Genomic DNA, 20,087 nt, shown 5'->3' on the forward strand with positions numbered 1-20,087 from the left:
AAGTAAAATATAGCTTGAGTATGATTTCTGTCTCCTAAGCAGTGTTAAAAAGGCTGCATAACGTATGGATGTATTTCTCTCAAATGTTAATATTTAACTCTGTTTCGTTAGGGACCTGAAGAAGTTTAGCTGCTGTAAATGGATGAAGGTTCAGTGTCTGTTTTTTCCTGTTATTCTTCATTTTTCCTTAGTGTGAAGTTTTTAATCTGTATGGTATTGCAGCTGGTTGCTTCTCTCTCCCTGCCCCCCCCCACCCCTTCTTTCTCTTTCCTGAAAGGAAACTGCAGTTCATCCAGACAGTCAGGGGCAAGGGGGGAACCTGGAAGATGCTCTGCTTCCTGTTTTATTCATGGCAGCTAAAACCGTGCCGGGAAATCTGGAGCGGAGATGCACCATCCCGCATTCCTCTTGTCATTTGGAGCATGTAACGCATATAGAGGGCTTTTAATGCTGTGCTGGGGCTTGCGTAGCAGCCAGTCCCGTGTCTTGGACAGAAAGCAGTGCACTTTGTCCTTTTACTTGGGAAGGGGTGTTGGTGAAACATGGTTCATAGTTCCTGCTGCTGGTTAGTGACACCTGTATCTTCTTGGCTAACTTGGTATTTTTAGGCTGATATAGACCTGTTGTTATCATATGCTCCCTGTTTTAAATTGAAGACCTTTGTCAGAAAGTTAAACCCCTTGTTGGTTTTCTTTTGCCCTTTTAAATAGGGATTAATGGTTAGTGCGAGGTTTGGTTTTCCTAAGATGTGGATTTGCAGCAGGTCCTTGAGGTGTGAAGTTCGGTCGATTTGTTCTGGGCAGGGGAAGATACTTGGCTTAGTTTGCATGAGGATGAGAGGCGAGCTGAAAAGCACTCAGCCACAAAAGGTGACAGAAGGACTGCTGGACTGTATTCCTCCAGACGGGATGTGTTGGGAGCTTGCAGACTTTAGCTGCATCTTAATCCTTGTTGTTGCAAGAAGGTGCCTGGGGTGCTTGCAGCTTTTGGGGTCAGGGCCCCGCTGGGCCGGGTGTGGTACTGGTGCAAAGAACAGAACGGCTGTCCCACACGGCGTGCAGCCTGAATGGACAATGTAGGCAATGGGTTGGAAAACAGGGCACCAGGGAGGCATGTGGAGCTTGTTGCAGCACGTGGAGTTTCAGCCCATCAACTTTCTAAGGAGCTACCCATCCTCTGTCGTGCATGGTGGTGTAAAGCCGCGGCGGGCAGCAAGCAGGTGGTCAGTGTCGCTCCTCGTGCATCGTGCTTTGCCTTTGCACGCATGGCCCTGTGTGACAGGTGATGCCTTCTCCTCGTGCAGCACTTCCCTGGCTTGGTCATGCCCCGGATCAGCCCCTGCTTCTGGTGGCACTTGGATGTGGCACGTCCAGGCTTTGCCAGCTGCTTGTGGCCAAGCTTGGTGTTTTCGGAACAGCATGGCAGGACTGGAAATAATGATGTTCTGTTCCCCTTGCAGTTTCCCCCCTTTCCCACTTGCCAGGACAGGCTGCTTGTTGGAAGGCAAGGGCAAGCAGTGCCTCGGTACTGTAGCCCAAGGCTCAGGGCAGTGCTACCCTTGCATGCTGGGGGAAGCATGTTGGGGCCGTTAATCTTCAAGTGCCGACTCTTCTCTGTGCAACAACTCATCGCCACAAGGATGTGACTTGAGAGCTGGATGGACTGTGAAGGATAAGCTTGCCAAGTGCTGTCTGTACCTCCCCTGATGGGTGCTGGGCAGGGCGGGAAGAGCTCTGGAGGACGGAGGATGCCCACGGCTGGGACCACAGGCTGCCAGGGCTCTCTGTCTGGTATTTCTTCAGGACCTGGGCAGATTCAGTGATCACTGATGCTAACCACGATTCACAGTGGATTTTCTTCCGCTCCAGGAACAGAGCCATTAAGGGCTGACCTGTAAATTAATACATCTGTCTAAAGATGTATTTCTTCCTGCAGCCTGGCACCTTGCAAACAATTGACTCTGAGAAGCCTTCCGTGGCACTGGACCTCCAGCGTGCCCAGAGAGCTCCACGCCTGCCTCTCTTAAGCTTCTCTCAGTCACTTCTAATGATGTATTAAATGCAGAGGATTGGTTTGCAGCCCATCCTTCATCCTGGCTGTTGACTGATTGATCCAGGGCTGGCACTGCACAGGACATGGAGAAATGGTGACACCATCACTGTGTGACTTGAGTGCTGTAGGGGGATTTAGCATGCACTAAGGACTGGTTGTACACGCCCCGCAGCAGGTAAGCTGCCCCGGAGAGCGTGGGGCTAGCACACGTGGGCATGGAAGGGATGAAGGTGAGACAAGATTATGAACCTAGATGGCTCTACACATCTGATACTTTGCGTTTCTGTAGGCAAAGGTTTCAGAGCCCTTAAAGACTAAATTGTGCCCACAGGCTGAGGAAAGCTGTATTATCCTGGTGTGCAGGTGTAGAAATGGAGGCATCGTGTGCCAAATTTGGGAAAAGTGCAAATCTCTGGATTCCGCATGCTGGTTCACACTCGGCTCCTGCAGACAGGTGGGTGCTTTGCAGCCTTGTGCGAAGTGGTACTGTAAAACCATCTCACTTACTCTAATGACGTTATACTTTTCTGAGCACTAAATATTTATGCATTGGTTCCTTAAAGGTAAACCAAGTTATACTGAGTATTTTATAAAGTTGATATATGTTGCTGGTGTGTGACATGATCCCAACACATGTTGTAACTTCAGGAATTTCCAAGTGGCACCTTACCTAATGGTGGCACTGCTCCTTCCTAAGATCTGAGCAGAGTGCAGGCCTTAAAGAAATGTCTGTTAGTTTTATAATACACGTTCTTGTGCAACAGCCGTTGCAAGCAGCAGGAGGTCTTGCTCGCAGCCCAATTCTTCAGTCAACTTTGAGGGGGAAATTTCCTCCTGTGAACTAGGTATTTGTGTTTGGGATGAGATCTCCCAAAGGAGAAAAACTAGTTTGCCTCCAGTGAGCGTGTTGTTTCAAGGACTAGTGTGCCCAGGAAGAAGAAACAAGTTGCTTTTGTTGCTTTACCACTGTCTTCTAGCAGTTAACTGAGCTTATTGCTTGACATGGGGGGGTGACTACGTTTTAAAGGAACATCAGCTTTTGAAAGCCCAGCTGCCTGTGGTGGGGAGGAAAGAAGTCCTTGTGCTGTGCTGTCTCAAACTGTGAAAATATCATGGGGACGAGTTCCAGTGGAGTTGCCCATTTTTGGCAGCTGCTTCCCTGCTACATCCTTGTTATTCAGGTAAATCCCTCTTCAACTCTGTTAGCTGTTCCCCTTTCCTCCCTGAAAAGTCATTATCATCCCTTGAAATTAAGGAAAAGACAGGAGGAGGGAATAAATGGGTGTTAAGAAGTAGAAAACAATCAATTAAATAGTACATAGCATGTAATTTTCTTTGGAAACTTACCATGAAATTGAGGAGCACTTTAACAACTAGTAATTTAAATTGCATTTAAACACTGCTAATGGGTTGTTTGCATGGGAATTTCGGTCATTTCACAGCAGGTCCTTGTCTTTAGTACCCCTTCATTCAGTTCAAAAATAAATAAATAAACAAATCTTACAATAAGGAAGATGCTGTAGACAACTGGTTCAACTGTTGATAGTAAAATGTGGTACCATGGAAATTTTGCAAGGCCCTGTAACATTCAGAGACATTTATATCCTTAGCATCAGCTTTTCCGCTGTTAAATTCATGGGAGTTTGGCGCTTTTTAGATAAAGCTTGTTATTGCTAAAAGGTAGGAATATGACATTATCCCTGTTGCACTCACAAACACAGTGGAGGTGGGGTGGCTGAAGAGGCTCCTCCAGGCTCATGGTGTTGGGGTTTGCAGTCATGGGACTGACCTGGGAACGCAGCCCATGGCTCCTTCTTTATCACCTTGAATCAATTATAACAATGTTTGGGATCTGATCCTGGCTCGCTCCATCTGAAGAGCAACAACAGAGAGGTGCTGAGCAGCTGTAGCTGCAGGGTATTTTTACCTAACTTATTAGTCTTGTTTTCCTGTATTTAATGTTCTTCACCACTGTTTTACTTATAAAATGTCAGCGATTTTCAGCAAAAGGCAATATCAGCTAATCATGTGCTATTTTGCTGCTGATAGCACTGGGAACAGACTATAGGAACGCAAATGCAAGTTACTTGTTGCCTGTTGCTGAATGAACATCCCATTTTCAGAGCAGGGTTTTTGCAAATCCGTGGGCATGCTTAGCATATGGAAGGGGGTTCCAGTATCAAAACAAATCTGGCCTCCTGTTTCTGGATGTGTAGGTTGTTTCTTAGAAGATGGAACCTTTAAAATCTGTCCCTGCAAAACGTGGCTGTTAAATCCTGCTATTTCTAGAGACGTGTGGCAGCTGTCTGCACTGAGATAACCTATAAAAAGGCAATATTTTCCAAAAATGGCTTTTTTTAGCTGTACCTGCCAGACAGCTTGGCCAGCAGGAGTTCACCAGGAGCATCGCTGCTGCTGTCCTTTTATGCACAGGGTGCTGAGCAATGTAAAAACTTCTGGGCAAGTCTCCAGGGGCAGTGTTAAGCACCAGCTCTTCAATCTCTCTGTCTCGTGAAGCGCTGCGATGCAGAAAAGTGCATTCAGTGCAAAGGAAGGGGTGCTTGTTGGTTTGATTTGTTCTTACATGATCTCCTGTTGTTTTCTAGGTGATTGTTTTGTCCTCGACTTGTGTTCTTAATTTTTATTGTGTCTGTCTTGTTGCCCACTCAGTGACCGTCTCCTTTAATCACAGGGTGATTTGAATGCTCCCCCTGCCCTGATTATTTACTTGAAGGCATTCCTGTTTGCTGTGTACTCTGAGGATAGCTATTGAGTTCAGATGAAACCAATAACAAAAATTGTAATTTTTCTTAAGGGTCTGGATGGGGTTTCTCATAGCATAATGGTGTTATTGCTCATGCTTCCTGACGCACGCACTACCCCCAGTGCCTTGTTAGTTATCAGCTAATTCTCCACCCAGATGTATGAGTGTAGGAAAGTTACATCAGATAATCTCGTAGAGGCTTTTAAGACTGTAGGGACAGGGAAGGACGTGGCTTTTGAGCATGCTCCCAGTGAAGAATTTCTCAAAGCTGGGGGGGCACAGGAGGTGGGTGTTTCAAAGTGACTGAGGCGATGTCCTCATGTGGGCGAGGGGCTGGTGTGTAGGGGGAAGCAGGGGGTGAAGTCCACATGGTGGAGGGTGCAGGGAGGCAGAGAGCAGCAAGTTGGGGCATTAGGAAACCTCAGACAGCTCAGGTTCTTATGAGATAAGGAACAGCTGATAGCATCAACTCTGTGAACTGTCTAGCAAATACTCTTACCGTTGTTTTAAAATTTCTTTTTGGTTGAATGAGCATTATATGACATTGATTCCTGAGAAGTGCTACTCCTTCTATGTAAATCCCCCATCATGCATGGGCATTGTTGCCAAATAGCCAGCAGCTTCAATGCATTGGCTCAGCCCTGACATGGATGGGGGTTTTTGCTTTCACTGAGGTGGGGTTTTTTTTGGTGTGGGTGGTTTTTTTGTTTTTGTTGTTTGGTGGTTTTTTTTTTACCCCCCTTGGAGCATGGGCTGCCTTTTAGTCACCTCTTGATGCCCTATTTTGGGTGATCTTTTCTTCATAACTTTTTTTCCTTACCCCAGCTTTCCATTTCAACGGCGCACTTGCCTCTTTTCTAACCACCTTCCAAATGGAGAGACACACTGGTTGGTGGAATCAATGTAGATTTGATAGATGCTCCCCCAGCAAACAGCTGTGTGTTTCTGCTTATCCAGAAACCCATTGAAAACTGAATAGAAATGAAGTATGTGGAGTGTGACATAATCCTAGTGAGTTATTTCTGGCCATGTTCTCCCCTTTCTAGTGCACGCGGTGCTCCCACGAGCATCGCTACATCTTGGGGCTTGAGCTTATGGGTGAGCAGCACTCAAAAGGCCCTTTGTTGCCCTACCTTTCCATCTCAACTATTTTTTGAAGAGTGCTGATAAATTTAAGTGATAACCTTGTAACTGAGAGATAAGGTAGAAAAAGTCTTATGGGTAGTTTGCAGTGGAGGGAAGGCTAACACCAAGGGAGCTCAGTGAAGGGAGTCTCTACTGAGCTACCCTTAGATGCGGAGCCTGCTTGCTTATCGCTTACCCGCCCCAAAAACGTGTACAGGGCTTTACAAATGGAGAAGACAGTCCTTGTCCTAAAGACTCTGCAGTCTCAGGCAGACAAATATGCACTTGGGGGCCAGGGAAGGGAGGGTATGGGTGATTGGTGGAGACAGATAGAAATCCAGATAAAGTGGATTCCTAGAAGAAAAGGAGTTCTGGGGTGGGAGTTGTGGGTGATGAGAAAGGGTGTTTAAGGTGCTGGAGGGGTGGATAGACAGAGGAGGGTAAATGGGTATGGAAGGTGGTGAGAAGACCTGAAAGGAAATAAGGTTGAAGGGGAAGGTAGAAAGCGAGAAAAGAAGTAGGAGGAAAAAAAGAGCAACGAGTCAGCTGTGGGAGGGGATACTGTGGGATGCTGTAGATGAGAGTTGAGATGACCTTAACGTCTCTTCGTTGTGTGTTAAAAGGTATGCTGTAACTGAGCTACTGGGATTAGTCATCTCCTGGTTTATGAATTACCAGTTGCTTCTCTGAATGGAGAGTACTGGTCCTGGCTGAAGCCCAGTGCTGGAAGATCTCTTGGCTGGGCTCGAATGCCCCATGCATCTGGTTGGGTGCTGGGTGGTTACTTGCTGTGCAATCCTGAGTGTGCACCATTGCCAAATCTCAATAGACAGGTGCATAAGTAACTTGGTACCTTCTGCTTGATGCCATCGAAGTCAGTCCTCTAAAGGGACTTAGACAGCAAATCAGAGACTGGCTTGTGTGTGTATATATATATTTAATACCAATGTATATGGTATGGGTAGGTTTTTGAGTGCAGCAGACTGTGGGTGGGATCAGTGGTTATGTTGCACCATACCTACTCCCCAGTAAAACAGCAATAATCTTTGTCCTTGTGCGTTAACTTCCATGGAACGGAGGTGGGAAAACTCACTGGTCATCTGGTTCCTATGTATGTAGCTTTCAGTTCCCTAAAAAGACCGTGGGACTTCCATAGCTTCATTAGGGCTTTTGTTTCATCCCCAAAGACTGAAGGTGTCGAGGAAGAATTTACTGTCACCAGCCTTATTTCCGTTTCTCTGATTTTTTTTTTTTGTTTTCCTCTCTCTTTGGAAGTGGTTATCCTTGATGTTTGGCATTTATACACTGGCAAGTGTCTGTAGACTGGGAAGTCCACTGAGTTCTGAGGCACCTGTAGTAGCTTCACTTAGACCCTTTTCGTCCCCAGTTTGATCCCCCTCCAGCTTGCTTATCTTTTTTCTGGGGCTCTTGTCTGATCCCCATCTGTTTGTTTGGGTCTCCTTTCACTGCTGATGTTATCCAGATCTTCTTTCTGGTTCCTCATTTCCTCTCCAAAAGAGTCCCCCATTCTTCTAGTCGTTTCCTAATTACGCATTAGTTAGACACAACTTCTTTGTAGCTAGTAAAAGGCGTGGGAACATGAAGGGCATCTCCTCTGGAGCTCAGTCCATCTACTTTCGTGGCATGCTGTTTCTGCAGGAGAAAAACCTGAGTTTAGAACATCTGAAATTGCCCATTATCTTGGCTCATTTATTGCAGTCCATAATTTGGGGGTGGGGAAGCGAGGGGAAGAGGAGGCGAGTCACTAAAAATGACTCATTCCACAATAGATCAATACAAAATGTTCCATTACACTTTCATCGCCAAAAATTACTCCCCTGTCCCACCCCTTCTGTGAGATGCTGCAGAGGCTGCTATACTAGACCTCGTGGTAGTGTCTCTTGACACATATACATTGGTGGCATAGCCAGCCCAGTGAGTTTTGGTTCAGACGTTTCTTACTGGGTGGGCTGAGATTGAGCATGGTGAAGATGACCTGTTTTCGGAGGGGAAAGAGATTCCTGGCTGCTTTTAGGGGATTTCATATTGCTTGAGGCATGGAGCAGACCTATTTGTCAAGAGGAGTCACTCCCAGCTTTCCTCTTTGGGAGGGAGGCCAATGGATGTTCAAGGCATAAGGCAATATAAAGGGACATAATAGAAAGTAGTGTGGGATATGTGCCAGCAACCTCTTTGGGCTGGTGCCACTGATTGCTCCCTTGGGCTGACGAGACGTTTCAGTGGTGCATCCTTGTTGGAGTTTCTTGCTGTTTGCAGCAATGAGGTGGAGGTGGAGATGCTGGGCTTTGTCTTGCCTGCAGGTGTTTATGCAGTCCCTGGGTTTTTTAAAGTATGTTTAGGGCAGTGATATTACCCTCTATTTACTGACCAGTAAGGGTGGGAGACTAAGGGACTTGCCCGAAGCTACACGGATGTGCACAGATATATATAAGCATTTGGATGCATGCATGTATATGTTCATATATGGCAAGGCCTTGATGAAGTTTCCTGACTCCCTTTGTCCTGTCCTTCTTGGGAGTTTCAGGGGCACCTTTATGGGCAGCCCTACTGTAGCAGCTAGCCATAATTGTGCTGGTGTGGACAGGGGTGCTCCCCGCTGGGGCTCTTTCTATCAGGTGGTACCCATCTGCCACTCTCGCCTGGCATGGCAAGTACCACGTGCTTGCAAACGGGATGGGGAACATCACTGGCTTGACTTCAATGGCCTCTTCAAAAGGTTGCAAAGTATTTGCGGTTATAGCACATCTTCCACCTGCCACGAGCATGGCCTTGATCTGCTGGTAAACTTGCAACGCTGCTTTAATAAACAAACCCTACTGCTAACAGGTGAGGGTTTTACTGGGACAAATTCAACCTGTGAGGGAGGTGGCTGAGTTCATTTGCACTCACTCCTGATTATGTTATCTGTTGGTGCAGGTGGCACCACTGGCGTCTTCTGCTTCATCCTGGACTGGGAGAAGGTCCTGTGAGGAGTCGGGCAACGTGGGGTTCTGCATTGTGGTGTGCTGTGATGGCAGGGGCAGGATCCAGGATGTTTGGCGGTCCCTGGTGAGCTGTCTAGATAGCTGCTGCTCTGCTTCAAAGCTGCTGTCACAGAAGCTGAATGTTATGGGATCCAGGGCACACACAAATGTGTTTACTGAGCAAATAAAGGTGGGAGAGAAAAAAGGAAAAGCCTCAAAGTGGCTTTGGGTGTTTTTAAAGTGGTAAAACCAAGAAATTCCTGAGTGTATGCAATTAATATCTGTTTAAACAGAAACTTCTTTAATAGCAGAAATATAAACTCGTAGGGAAGAGCTTTCCTGGTAGGTCTTTTTCATCTCTAACCGCCGGCCCTGGTGGGGTGTGTGTGTGGATTACTCCGAAGGTGCTGTGCTTAGTTAGGCTCATTAGGTGTTCGCAGAGAATGGTGCCTTCCTTCGTTCCTGGCTTGCTCTCACCTCTCTGATTGTGTAGCGGCAAAAGTGGTAAATTCATACAAAAACTCACCCATTTGGGTCATGAGGATCCAATGCCTGACCTTTTTTTTTTTTTGTGTGTGATTTGGCATCATTGTGTATATGGGTACATATGTTTAAGTATATACAGCAGTTGAAAGGGGCAGGTATAGCACACTGGCATTTCTCAGGGTTTTAGATGAGATGTCAAGACGTTATTATTTACTCTAATCCTGGAGGAATAAGGTGCAGATTGGGCTAAAAGGCTTTTCTTCCATTTGAGCTGTACATGCTGTGTCTGTTAGCAGGCTGCTGTCTCTGAGCAGCTTTGCTGGTGAAATCCTGTGAAGCTGTTGGAGTAAAACCACTGGAGAACAGGGTACATGATAGAGGCAGAACAGGCGGTGACAAAACCTTTGCGGGCATGACCTGCCCATTAAAACTTCACAGGGTCTTACTGGTGGTATGGATGTCATACCCGCAGCCTGCTATGGGCACGATGCTGTTTGTGTACAGTTAATTTGATGTAAAAAAACCAAACCCAACAAATGGCGTGAGGATGTTTCAGAGCAGTGTGCTGAGCGATGCCAGCAGGGCACCCGCTCAGAACAGCTTCGCTGAGCTTAAATGCCAGCAGGGCACCCTCTCAGAACAGCCTTGCTCTGAGCTTAAAAGAGTGCAGTGAGCACTGCTGTTGCCCTCCTGGTTAGGTACAGCGGTGACCTGGGGCTTTCTGCTTGTGCTGTAACATGCAGAAGTACACTTTTCACCTTTTTCTTTTATCTTTTTCCTTTTAAAAACACTGTTTAAGTGCCTTTGTAGTGCTTCTGCAGCAGTTGCTCAACCCCGTACTGCTGTCCATGTACTAGTTGGAGGCTCCTTTGTTGTTCTGATACCGCTTTCACAAGTAGACCAGCTATAAGGAATAGCCTGCAGGACCTGCTTCAGTAGGGCTACGCTGTACCTGAGCTTGCTAGTGCATGGGGCCAGATCTGTAGCAGGTGTAAATGTCAAAGCATGGTACTGCACAGCCTGATCTGTCAAGGCTGTTCTTCTCTGAATGTAAAGAAACTGTGTTGAACTCCTCGCAGTTTCATAAGGCTTTGAAAACTTGACATGGACATGATGTTCCTCCCCAAGCTGTAGCTGCTGGATCCCTCAGCACAGTTCTTTTGTTGCTCCAGAGTGCTGGAATTAATGTGGATCAAACTCTGAAATGTTTGAACATGCAACAGTCTCTTTGTATTATCTTTTTTTTTTCGCCAGACAAACACACTGAGATGTTCAGCTCCAACCCCCGCTTTCCTTCCTCTTCCCAACCTTGAAACTGTCCCGCTATTGTGGATTGCTTGTGTCATGCACAAGTGTGTTGCATTTGTCCCTCGAGAACACACCAGTCACTGCTGATTTGTTTCCAAATCATTGTCCTTGCAGTCTTGAATAATACCCGTGTTAAGCAGGTGGACCTGATAGAATCAATTCCAACACAGCTGTCAGCAACTGGGTCAGATCCTTTCTCACTGTTTCCTGACAGACAAGAAAATAAAGCACGTGTGAAAGCAAAATACATGAGTTTTCCCCTTTGTCTCCCCTCCCCAGCCCCCAAATCATGATTTCCTCAACAACAAAAAAAACCTCAGCTAATCTGTTTCACAGAAGAGGCTGAGTTTCTTAGAGTCAACATTTCCATGTCTGACAAAGTTTAAAAAAGTTTTTTTTTTTAAAAAAAAAAAAAAAGAAAAAAGGGCAGAGAGGCTGCATGTGGTCTGGCAGGCAGCCAGGCAAGGAGTGCTCTTTGGGGTTATTATTAGGCAGATAACTCTATCAAGAGCTTAAACATCAACCTGGTTCTGAAGGCTGCGGCGCTCTGTTTGAAATGCTGATGCATGTTTGATGCTCATGAGAAAATGTATTGCGCTATCTCAATACACCTTTTTTTTTTTCCCTGCCCCGCTGCAATACCTTGGGTGCCAGTAGAGTTCGGGGCAGCAATTACATGTGCTCCATGGGCAACTATTGCTAGTTTTGAGCTTTAAAATCCTTTTCTGTTCTTATGCGGAGCTCTTTGTTCCTGCCTGTAATAGGAACTGTACCTAGAGTTTGCACGTGTCAGATGGAGGTGTCCCTGGGTGAACTGGACTGCCTTTAAGATCTCACCTCTTCTCAGGACCTATTTTACCAAGGAGGGAGGAAGTTTTGGGGCCCATGGGTTCTTGTTCGGATGGTGTGTGTACAGAGGGGTGCTCAGGGGTGTTGGGAAAGCCGATCACCAGCACTGCAGTGCCCTGTAGCAGAGGGGATATACAGGGGGGTGGAGGGACAGGCTTTTGAGGATCCTTGAGAACTGAGACACAGTACTTGACACACTTGAGGAACAGGAGAGGTGCACAGGGCAGGGTGACATGGGTAGAGCTGCTGGCTGGGAAGTTTCTTCTCAAGTGCTTCAAGACCAGCAGAAGAATGTCTGTTAGTAATCCTGCTAGATACCATGTATCTTTCTGTGTTCCCATCTATAGATGGTGTGTGTATATATATATATATGCTATATATAATGCTATGGTGGCTGGTATTTTGGCTGATACACTCACAGTTTTGTGCCACATTCAGAGATTTAAAAATATCTCTCTGTTCCAGGAGCATCTATACCATGGCAGATGTCATCCATTGTGGGGAGTGGCTTCTGAAAAGACAGCACAACATTATTACTATGAGCCTTAGTACTCTATTAGGTTATTTATTGCTTCGCTGCCACCATAAGACATGTGAGGTGCGTTATTTCTGCCTGTCAGAGTTTTTCACACATGCAGGCAGGCAGCATCTGTCACTCCTCCCTGCGAGTCACTAGCTTTCATTCTCAATGAACTTTCTTTCCAGCTGGAAGGAAGGCAAAATAAAAGCTTCAGGACCACACGGAGCTGATGAGCAAGGAGTTCATTAGCAACTATTTACCTTGGAGTTGTGCCTCTGAGGGCTGTCTTGAATTTGGGTCCTTCTTGGCCAAGATGCAGTCACCTCATGCTTGCTGTTGTTTTATTTCAAGGCGGGTCTGTCGACCTGTTGTGTCAGGCCCTGCGGAAACCTGGTATGAGTCAGACCTGTCTCAGTTGCACGAGACAAAGAGTGGGATAGGAAACAAATGAGAAATGACTTGCTCAGGACTTTTCTTTTGGGAGTAGCTCTGAGGTTCTCTGGGCCTCAGTTCATCAGTTGAGGACCTGGCAGTGTTGTCTTATCCCCAGGACCTGTCAGAGTGTGGGCAAATCCCATTTTTGTGTGGCCTTGTTGAGCTGTGGGTTTTGGGTGGTGATTGTGAAGCATTGGCTGTGCTAGCCATGTTGTGATGGAAGTGCTCAGAGGGTGAACGCTAGCATCATCAGCAAGCTCTGCTTGTACACGCCAGCATAATTCTCTGTTGTTCAGGCTTTGGACTGCATTTGGGTGGAGCCTTTCAGACTGGAAAGGCTGGAGAACGTGTTGGGGTTTGTACCTCTGTTGTAGAGAGTTCTCAGGGCAATAAAGAAAGTAAGGCAGTGAAAAACAAAAAGGTAGAGAGGTGGGAAGTCACACCTGAACCTTGACCTGGGTCACTTGTTTTGGGTTACCCTGCAAGGTATCGGTGCTCTGTTCAAACCCTCCTCTGCATGCTGGGGTGGGATGCTTGTCCTGTAACTGAAAGCAGCGGAGCCAAAACTTTCCATGCTGTGTTGGTGGATGAGGATGGAGGCTTTGGATGTGGGTCCATCTCCCACGTTCACTGATGAGGGGAAAAAATGATCCGTGGAGCAGCGAAGGTGTGGAAAGTGGCATTAGAAACAGTCAACTCATCCTGTGAAGACTGACCAAGTAGGAAAAGTCCCTGTGGGGCTTGTTACTTGTATGAGCCCAGCAGGTGTGCGATGTGCCCTGCCCAGTTTACCTGTGGCTTGGTAGGGTGTTGTCAACACTGACCGAGCATCTTTGGCAGCTCTTTGCAGAATTGCGGTGTTATTGGAGGAAGGTTTGCTGTAGAGGCCTGTAGCTCCATTGAACGGGCTTGGTGAATTGCCATTGACATGACACTGGTGCCTGGGGAGGTGTTGAATGGCCAGACAACGTCCTTTTCAAGGGCAGCGCAAGAACAGAAGAGTATTGTGGGTTTATGCTCACTGGAGTTACAAAGGGACTGTTGGATCTGGACCAAGGCAGAACCTCAACTTTTTGTATCACTTTGCTCAGTCCATCACTAATGTCAGGAGTAGAGGGATGTTTGTAGGCTTTTTCTGTGGTCTCCTGTTTCTTGTATCCATCCCACAATTCTGGCCCAGACCCACTCAATCACGCCAGGCCAAAATACACAAGCGATAATTCAAATGATATTAAGCTTGGTACCTCCCTCTAACCTGGAGATGGACCTTCAGTGTTTTCCTGGCAGGAGAGGAGTGGGAGGGACACGTCTTGGGCCTGTCTCCTTCCTGCTGTAGCTGGGGATTGAGTTTACAGCATCAACACTGGCGTGGTTCAGACCACGTCCATCGAGACCAGGGTCCACCTCTGCCCGTGGCCAACAGTGGATGCCAAGGGAAGGCCATCAGCTTCCCTGTGTTGCTGGCAGAGAGGCACAGCTGCAGTGAGCTCTGACCTTGCACAACGCCCTTCCCGCTCTGACCTTGCAAAAACCCCAAGCATCTATGACACGGTCCTGCCGGCGGATGAAAAACAAAATACATAGAAAGCTTCGGCAGCGTGGGCGTGCATTGGGAGAACGGAGAGGAGGGGGGTGGAAAAATAGCTCCGGTGTCGCCTCACCGGGTGCCAGGAAGTGGCCCGGGACTGGGGTGAAAGATGAGCAGGGTCGGGCCATGGCAGGGTTGGAGGAGCCGGCGGGCCCGGTGTGGCAGCACATTCTGTACATTCTGCAGCCCTGCAGCGTGTGGGGCCGCCCAGCAGCCTTGGGTTGTGCTGCCAGGCATGCAGCTTAGCTAGTCTTTCATTATCCTGATAGCTGCTAACTGTCTCTTTCTGCTGCTCCCCCCCCTCCCCCCACTTTTAACTGAGGTGCACTTGTTTATCCATTGGGGCTCTACAGCCTATAAACAGGATGTCTCTCTATTTCCTTTCAGCCCAGTAACACTAAACCACTTCGAGTGCAGATAACGCTTTAGTAACCCTCCTGCTAGCTGAATGAGCCTTGTGTCAGTCATAGCTAGCTCCAGATGAGGCAGCACGTGGATATATATATATATTTATATTTATCTAATATGCATGTGGTATGAGTTGGCCATGGTGAGCAAATTCATGTTGCTGCAAAGGAAGTAAGTACATGTTTCAGGCAGGGTGGCTGTAACACGGCAGAGATTTAAAACGGATCCTGAATTTACATTTTGTGAAAACAAGCTATTGTATAAAACCCTAAGCCTATGAAACCTTTCGGGGGAAAAAATTCTGCAGTTTATTTTGTTTAAATGTTGCTTCCTAAAGATTTTCCCACTATGACAGAGATCTGGATACTGAGAGCCTGACAGTGAAATGGAGCATGTGGAAAGGGATTGCATTAGCTAGTGGTTGTAATGCTGATTAAAATTTTGAAGGAGAAAAAAACCAGAAAATGAAAATACTAACACTGTATTTCAAGAAACGGTCTCCCTTCGGAAGGGCAGTGTTCAGCCTGTGTGAGAGCAGCGAGGATAAAGGTCATTCTTCTGAAGTACTTTTTCACCTGGGACCTTGCAATCACAAATAATAGTAACAAGCAAAATGGAATTTTAGTTTGAGATGTTCAATGTCTTAGCTTTAATGTTTAAAATGTTTAGTGATTTCTATTGATTGTGATCTTGTAAGCTCTGGCCTATATCAAGTCTTTTATAGCCCCTGGTCCCTTAAATCTGTAATTTCCTATAATATCTAATCTTTAATGTAAAACAAACTTAAGGTTCTGGGCCTCATGGTTGTGTAGGAACGCTCTGGGAAAAGGCTGTCTATACAGAGTGCCAAAAGGGGGAAAACTTTAACATACTAATTTTTATTGTGTCAGTTTTTAAGCCAGTATTACCAGCTTTGAGGCTGGACTGAAGATTTTTGAACACTTGCTTCTTTTTTAGAGACCTGCTTTCCAACCTTAAATGATGTCTGATTTTTTCCTGGGTTGCTGTGCCCTTAGTTCAGGGGAATTGTCGGTGAAAGCTTATGCTTTTGTAAAGCTTCTACCCACCACTTTAACTGGGTTGTCAGATCAACACAACGCCTCGTTTATGGAGATGTACTCTGGATCTGTTACTGAGCTGTGGTTCAGAATAGCTATTGAGGAACAAGTTGTTCTGCCACAGTTCTTCTGCGAGCGCTTCATATGCGTACTGCTTCATTCCAAATTGAACATGCCTTTTTTGACTAGGTTCAGGCTATTTTGGAAGGTGGAGTAAACTAAAACACGGAGGAAAAAAGCTCTGTTCTTCCCAAAATAAGGTGATCTGTATTGGGCATCTTTTCTGTGAGCTTTTTGTGTTTTGAAGTTGGTATCTACCTGGGCAGGCTGATCCCAAGCCATGCGTCTGGCCCTGAAATTTTTGCAATTCATTTTATGGTAACAGGGAGTCCTTAGGAGATCAGCTGTTTTCTATAAAAAGCAGGATGACGCCAATTTTAATAGAGGGGTCAGCGTGCTTGCCTTCTGTGCCCTGGCTTGGCACATCGTCCTTTTGTATGACCAGGCTGGGTGAGTGACGGGGCAGACTTGCACCCGGTTGCATAAAGGGTTGACATGAATGAATTGGGATGAAGCTGATGTTCCACCTGCCGTACAGATGCCATTTAAATAAAGATGTCCCCCTGATCCTGAAAGCATTTACCCATCACAAGGGCTGGCAGCGCTGGGTAATAGTTAAGCTGTTTAGTTTAGCTCATGGAAAACAGGAGCAGATTTCAGTGTTGCCTTTCTGGGTGGGCAGTGTGACATTTTGAATGGTCATGGGCCTCTTGGCTGGTGAGGAACCCTTGTGGAGCTGGTGGCCAGGAGAGCAGGCGGTGCTGGAGGGGTGGTTGATGCTCTGCCTGGGCTTGTGAAATGGCCTGTCCTTACAGACTGCCAGGGCAGCGGTGGATGTTGAGATTGGGCTTTGCTTTCCCACGGTGCTGTGTAACCCCTCCTGCTTCCCGTTCGCTGTGGTGTTACCCAACTGCCATTGCTTCTGTGGTAACATACTTGCATCCCCCCATCTTGCGTTTCCCAGGAGAAAGTGGAGCCGAATGGTGCGAGATCCATAACTGGGCTAGTTGCCCACTCACGTGTTGGCATTTGGATCAGAGGGGTCGGTTGGATCAGTGGAAAAGCTTCCTCTTCCCTCTGCCACACCTGGGCGCTGGGCAGGGCTGCTTGTTCAGCTCACACAAGCAGTGTGGCACCTCCAGTATGCGTTTCCCTTTTTCCTTTTTGTTTTTTTTTTTTCTTCTTTCTCTTCTGGAAAAGGACAGAGCAGGACTGAAAGGTAAAGGTGAATTTCCATGGTGCCCAGTGTAAACATCAAACTGCTTGTCCCTACCTCCTGTGCCTGCAAGCCCAATGACCACAGTAGGGTGTGCTGATGGAGAGCCAGTGGCTTTCCTTACTAGTGATGGGGGATCCTCTCCTTGTTCCTTTCTGTTATCAAAAAGAATTTGCTGGAACAGAAGCGACAGCAAATCCTTGCTTTTCGGTACCAGACCTTGGTCTAGAAGGCAAGGTACTGGTTAAACAGTAACAGAAACATGCAGGCTGGGTTTCCACTTAGATTGAGCATCATGTGTGGTGCCTGCTCCACACCTTCCTGCTGGACGGAGGGCTATGCTGAGGAGCTGGGATGCTCATGTTAGCCAGTGGACAAACAGACACGCCAGTGGGTGAGAGCAAATTGCCACGAGGGTATATAAAACAGATGAGGTTTTACTTCTCACCTGCGAGCTTGAGTCCTCTTTATGTAATTGGTGACCACAAGTCAGTAGTTTGTAGACTTTGGACAGATTATATGGGGAGAATGTATAGGCTGGGTCCCAGCCTGATTTTTTTTAAGGGGGCGGGGGGTGGGGAATGGAAAGTGTGTTGAGGAAGGATTTAGAGGAAAAGAAAGTTGGAGTGGAAATTGGTGAAGCTCCTGGAGTACACTGATGACTGCTGTGCTCTAACCCTGCCTTATTCTTTCCCTATTCTGAACAAGTATTCTAAACAAGTCTTGCATTTTACAGACTTGAGCTAAATGTAATCATGAGGAACAGCCTTCAGGCTGATGGTGTGGGAAGACCTACCTTGTTTTCCTGAGGTTGCTCTGATAACCTCAGCTGATTTAGGAGTGGTGTATGGAGCACACTGGGGGCTTATAATCAGGGGGAGGTTTACAGTCCAGTTTATCAGGATCAGGAAGAGACTGGACTTGCTGGTGAGCACTCAAAATATTGATGTATGCTGTAGGACAGAAAGCAATGTCTCCATAAAAACTTCCGGGTCTGGGAGGAGAGTGTCTGAAGAGGGAGGAAAACAAAAAGTATTGCATCCATGCATAAGAGATGGATGTTAGAGCAACGCCTTCACTTCTGCCTGCTAGAATATAATATAAACCACTCTGGATATAAGGTGGTTCCCCCTCCCTGTTGTCCCTGCAGTTGCTTGCTGTCCTGGCTATCTCTTGAAGTCGTCTCCACTGTTAAAACTGCTCTGTGCTCCATGCTTCAGGGTCAAGGATTGTGCATTTCCCTCTTTTGTATCATGTACAGAAGCTCTCCTTCCCCATTGCTCACCTTGGCAAACATGAGGTACTCCCATCTGACAGGACCAACGAGTGCATGGTTCCTGTTCAAGCAGGAAGATGAACTGGGCTAAAAATAACTATTGTTGTTAGCGTGCCTGGGAGGGGACAAAACTTACCTTTGTCTTGTGTCAAACATTTGCTGATGCTCCGGTAGGTTAAGGAGGTGATGTGCCATGGTAGTCTCCAAGTGCTGCTGCCTTTGCTAGGTTTGTGGCTGACTTTTGTTGACAGCACAAGGGACTTTATAAATTAAAAACGTTAGTCCTAAACCTTGCACTCCTGATTCCTGTGTATTAGCCTGGAGGGGCTTTATAGGATTCCCCTGGTGTGAGCTGCTCTGCACCTTGTGGCATTTGAAAGCAGGAGGGACGTCGTATATGATGTGAAGAAACTTGGTAGAGGACATAAGAAAACGGCTAGTTCTAATCCGTTCAGCAATGCTAATTAAAAAGTGGTAGAAAAGAGAGCATGTAGAGGCCAAGCATCTTGGTAGATAATTCCTCTGCAGTATTTAAACATTTTGGTGAAAGCAATATATTTGAAAACTGCTGCTAGTGCGTAAGAGAGTAAGGGCAGAGTTGCATCAAACTGGAGGAGAAAGATGAACTGATTAGTTTCCTCACTGTTTCCCCCCCTACACTCTCGTTAACATTTGCAGTGGAAAAAGTCATCTTGTTTGAAAAATGTCACTTGGTTAAAGAAAAAACTACAACCAACCAAAAAGTCTAAGCAAGCATTTACTACACTGTGTAGTGGGTGGGATTGTAGGACCTACACAAAAGCAATGCTGGGGACCTGGACTGGCCCAGGAAGGAGCAGAGAGGAGTGATGTACTAGGGCTGGATGTGGCACGGTCAGTGGTTCTGGTGTGAAAACAAGGCATTGTAAATAGTTCCTCCTCCCAAAACAGACGTGTTGATTCGGTCCACTGGTTAGTGGATACATAAGAGCAATGGTTAACTTAAGAGAAGAAAATTAATTTTTAATGTTAGCAAGGGGTTAATTTGGAGTTTGGAAAGAGGGCATTGTAAATGCTGGGGTAGTGCAAGCCTGTCAAAGTGCTCCCCACCATCACTTGTGGAGCAGAGGTTGCTGTTGTGCATGGTTCAAAACTACCACTTGGGTGGAAAATGGGAAGTATTTTCTATTGGGGGAAAAAAATGTAGAAAGAAACAGGAAAAAGCATGTCCTGTTTTTGACAAAAAATAACTCCTAAACATCATCTCCCCCTGCCCCCAGTAAAACCCACGGACCTCTCCAGAATTTGAACTTTCTAGTTCCTCTTTGGTTTAAGAAAAACAGTATAACACAAAGCTCCCTCCCCTCCAGAACACCAAAATATTGACTAAAAATCATGCACAAATGTTGTTCTTGGTGGTGGGAGATAAGCAGAGTTTTCCTGGGGAATAAACTGGTGGTACACCTCCAGGTGCTGCCTATAGCTCAGATGCTCTCTGCTGCTCCACATAAATCTGTGTGGGTTTGCAGGGAAGAGGCAGATTAAGTTTTCCGAGGACCCTTTTTTTTTTTTCCCTAATGCTGGTGGATGCTGTGGAATGCCCAATATTTTAATGTAATGCCCTTGGTCAGTTGTGCCTATTCTCTGCACTTTTTATATTTTGGGAACCTAACAGCGCTCTGCCTTCCTTGGGTTTTTATCCTCCTCTCAGCTGTATAACTGGGTAATTCTGTCTGGTTGATAATCCCTGGCCTCAGACTCTTAGGTTAAATCCACAGGAAAGCATTATCTCCTCATCTTCTCCCTCCCCTATTTCCTCATTACCTGCACCCTGTGGATGTACTCCCAAGATGCTGGGTGTGGGTTACAAGTTCCTGAGAAAATCTGTGGTTAAATAATTAACGTGGCATAACACTGAGCTCCCCCACTCCTCTCCCCTCCCTGGGGCTCAGTGATGACAGTGAATATTTCCCTTTTGA

General features: G+C 46.5%; 1 protein-coding gene across 6 annotated transcripts in view; it reads left to right on the forward strand.

Annotated features, from left to right (window-relative positions):
- The window catches only part of LPP (LIM domain containing preferred translocation partner in lipoma), a 356,036-nt gene that overhangs the window by 28,984 nt on the left and 306,965 nt on the right, over positions 1-20,087 (forward strand). The gene's annotated exons all lie outside the window — the stretch shown is intronic.

This window comes from Phalacrocorax carbo, chromosome 7 (assembly GCF_963921805.1).
Source record: "Phalacrocorax carbo chromosome 7, bPhaCar2.1, whole genome shotgun sequence".
NCBI classification, from domain to species: Eukaryota; Metazoa; Chordata; class Aves; order Suliformes; family Phalacrocoracidae; genus Phalacrocorax; species Phalacrocorax carbo.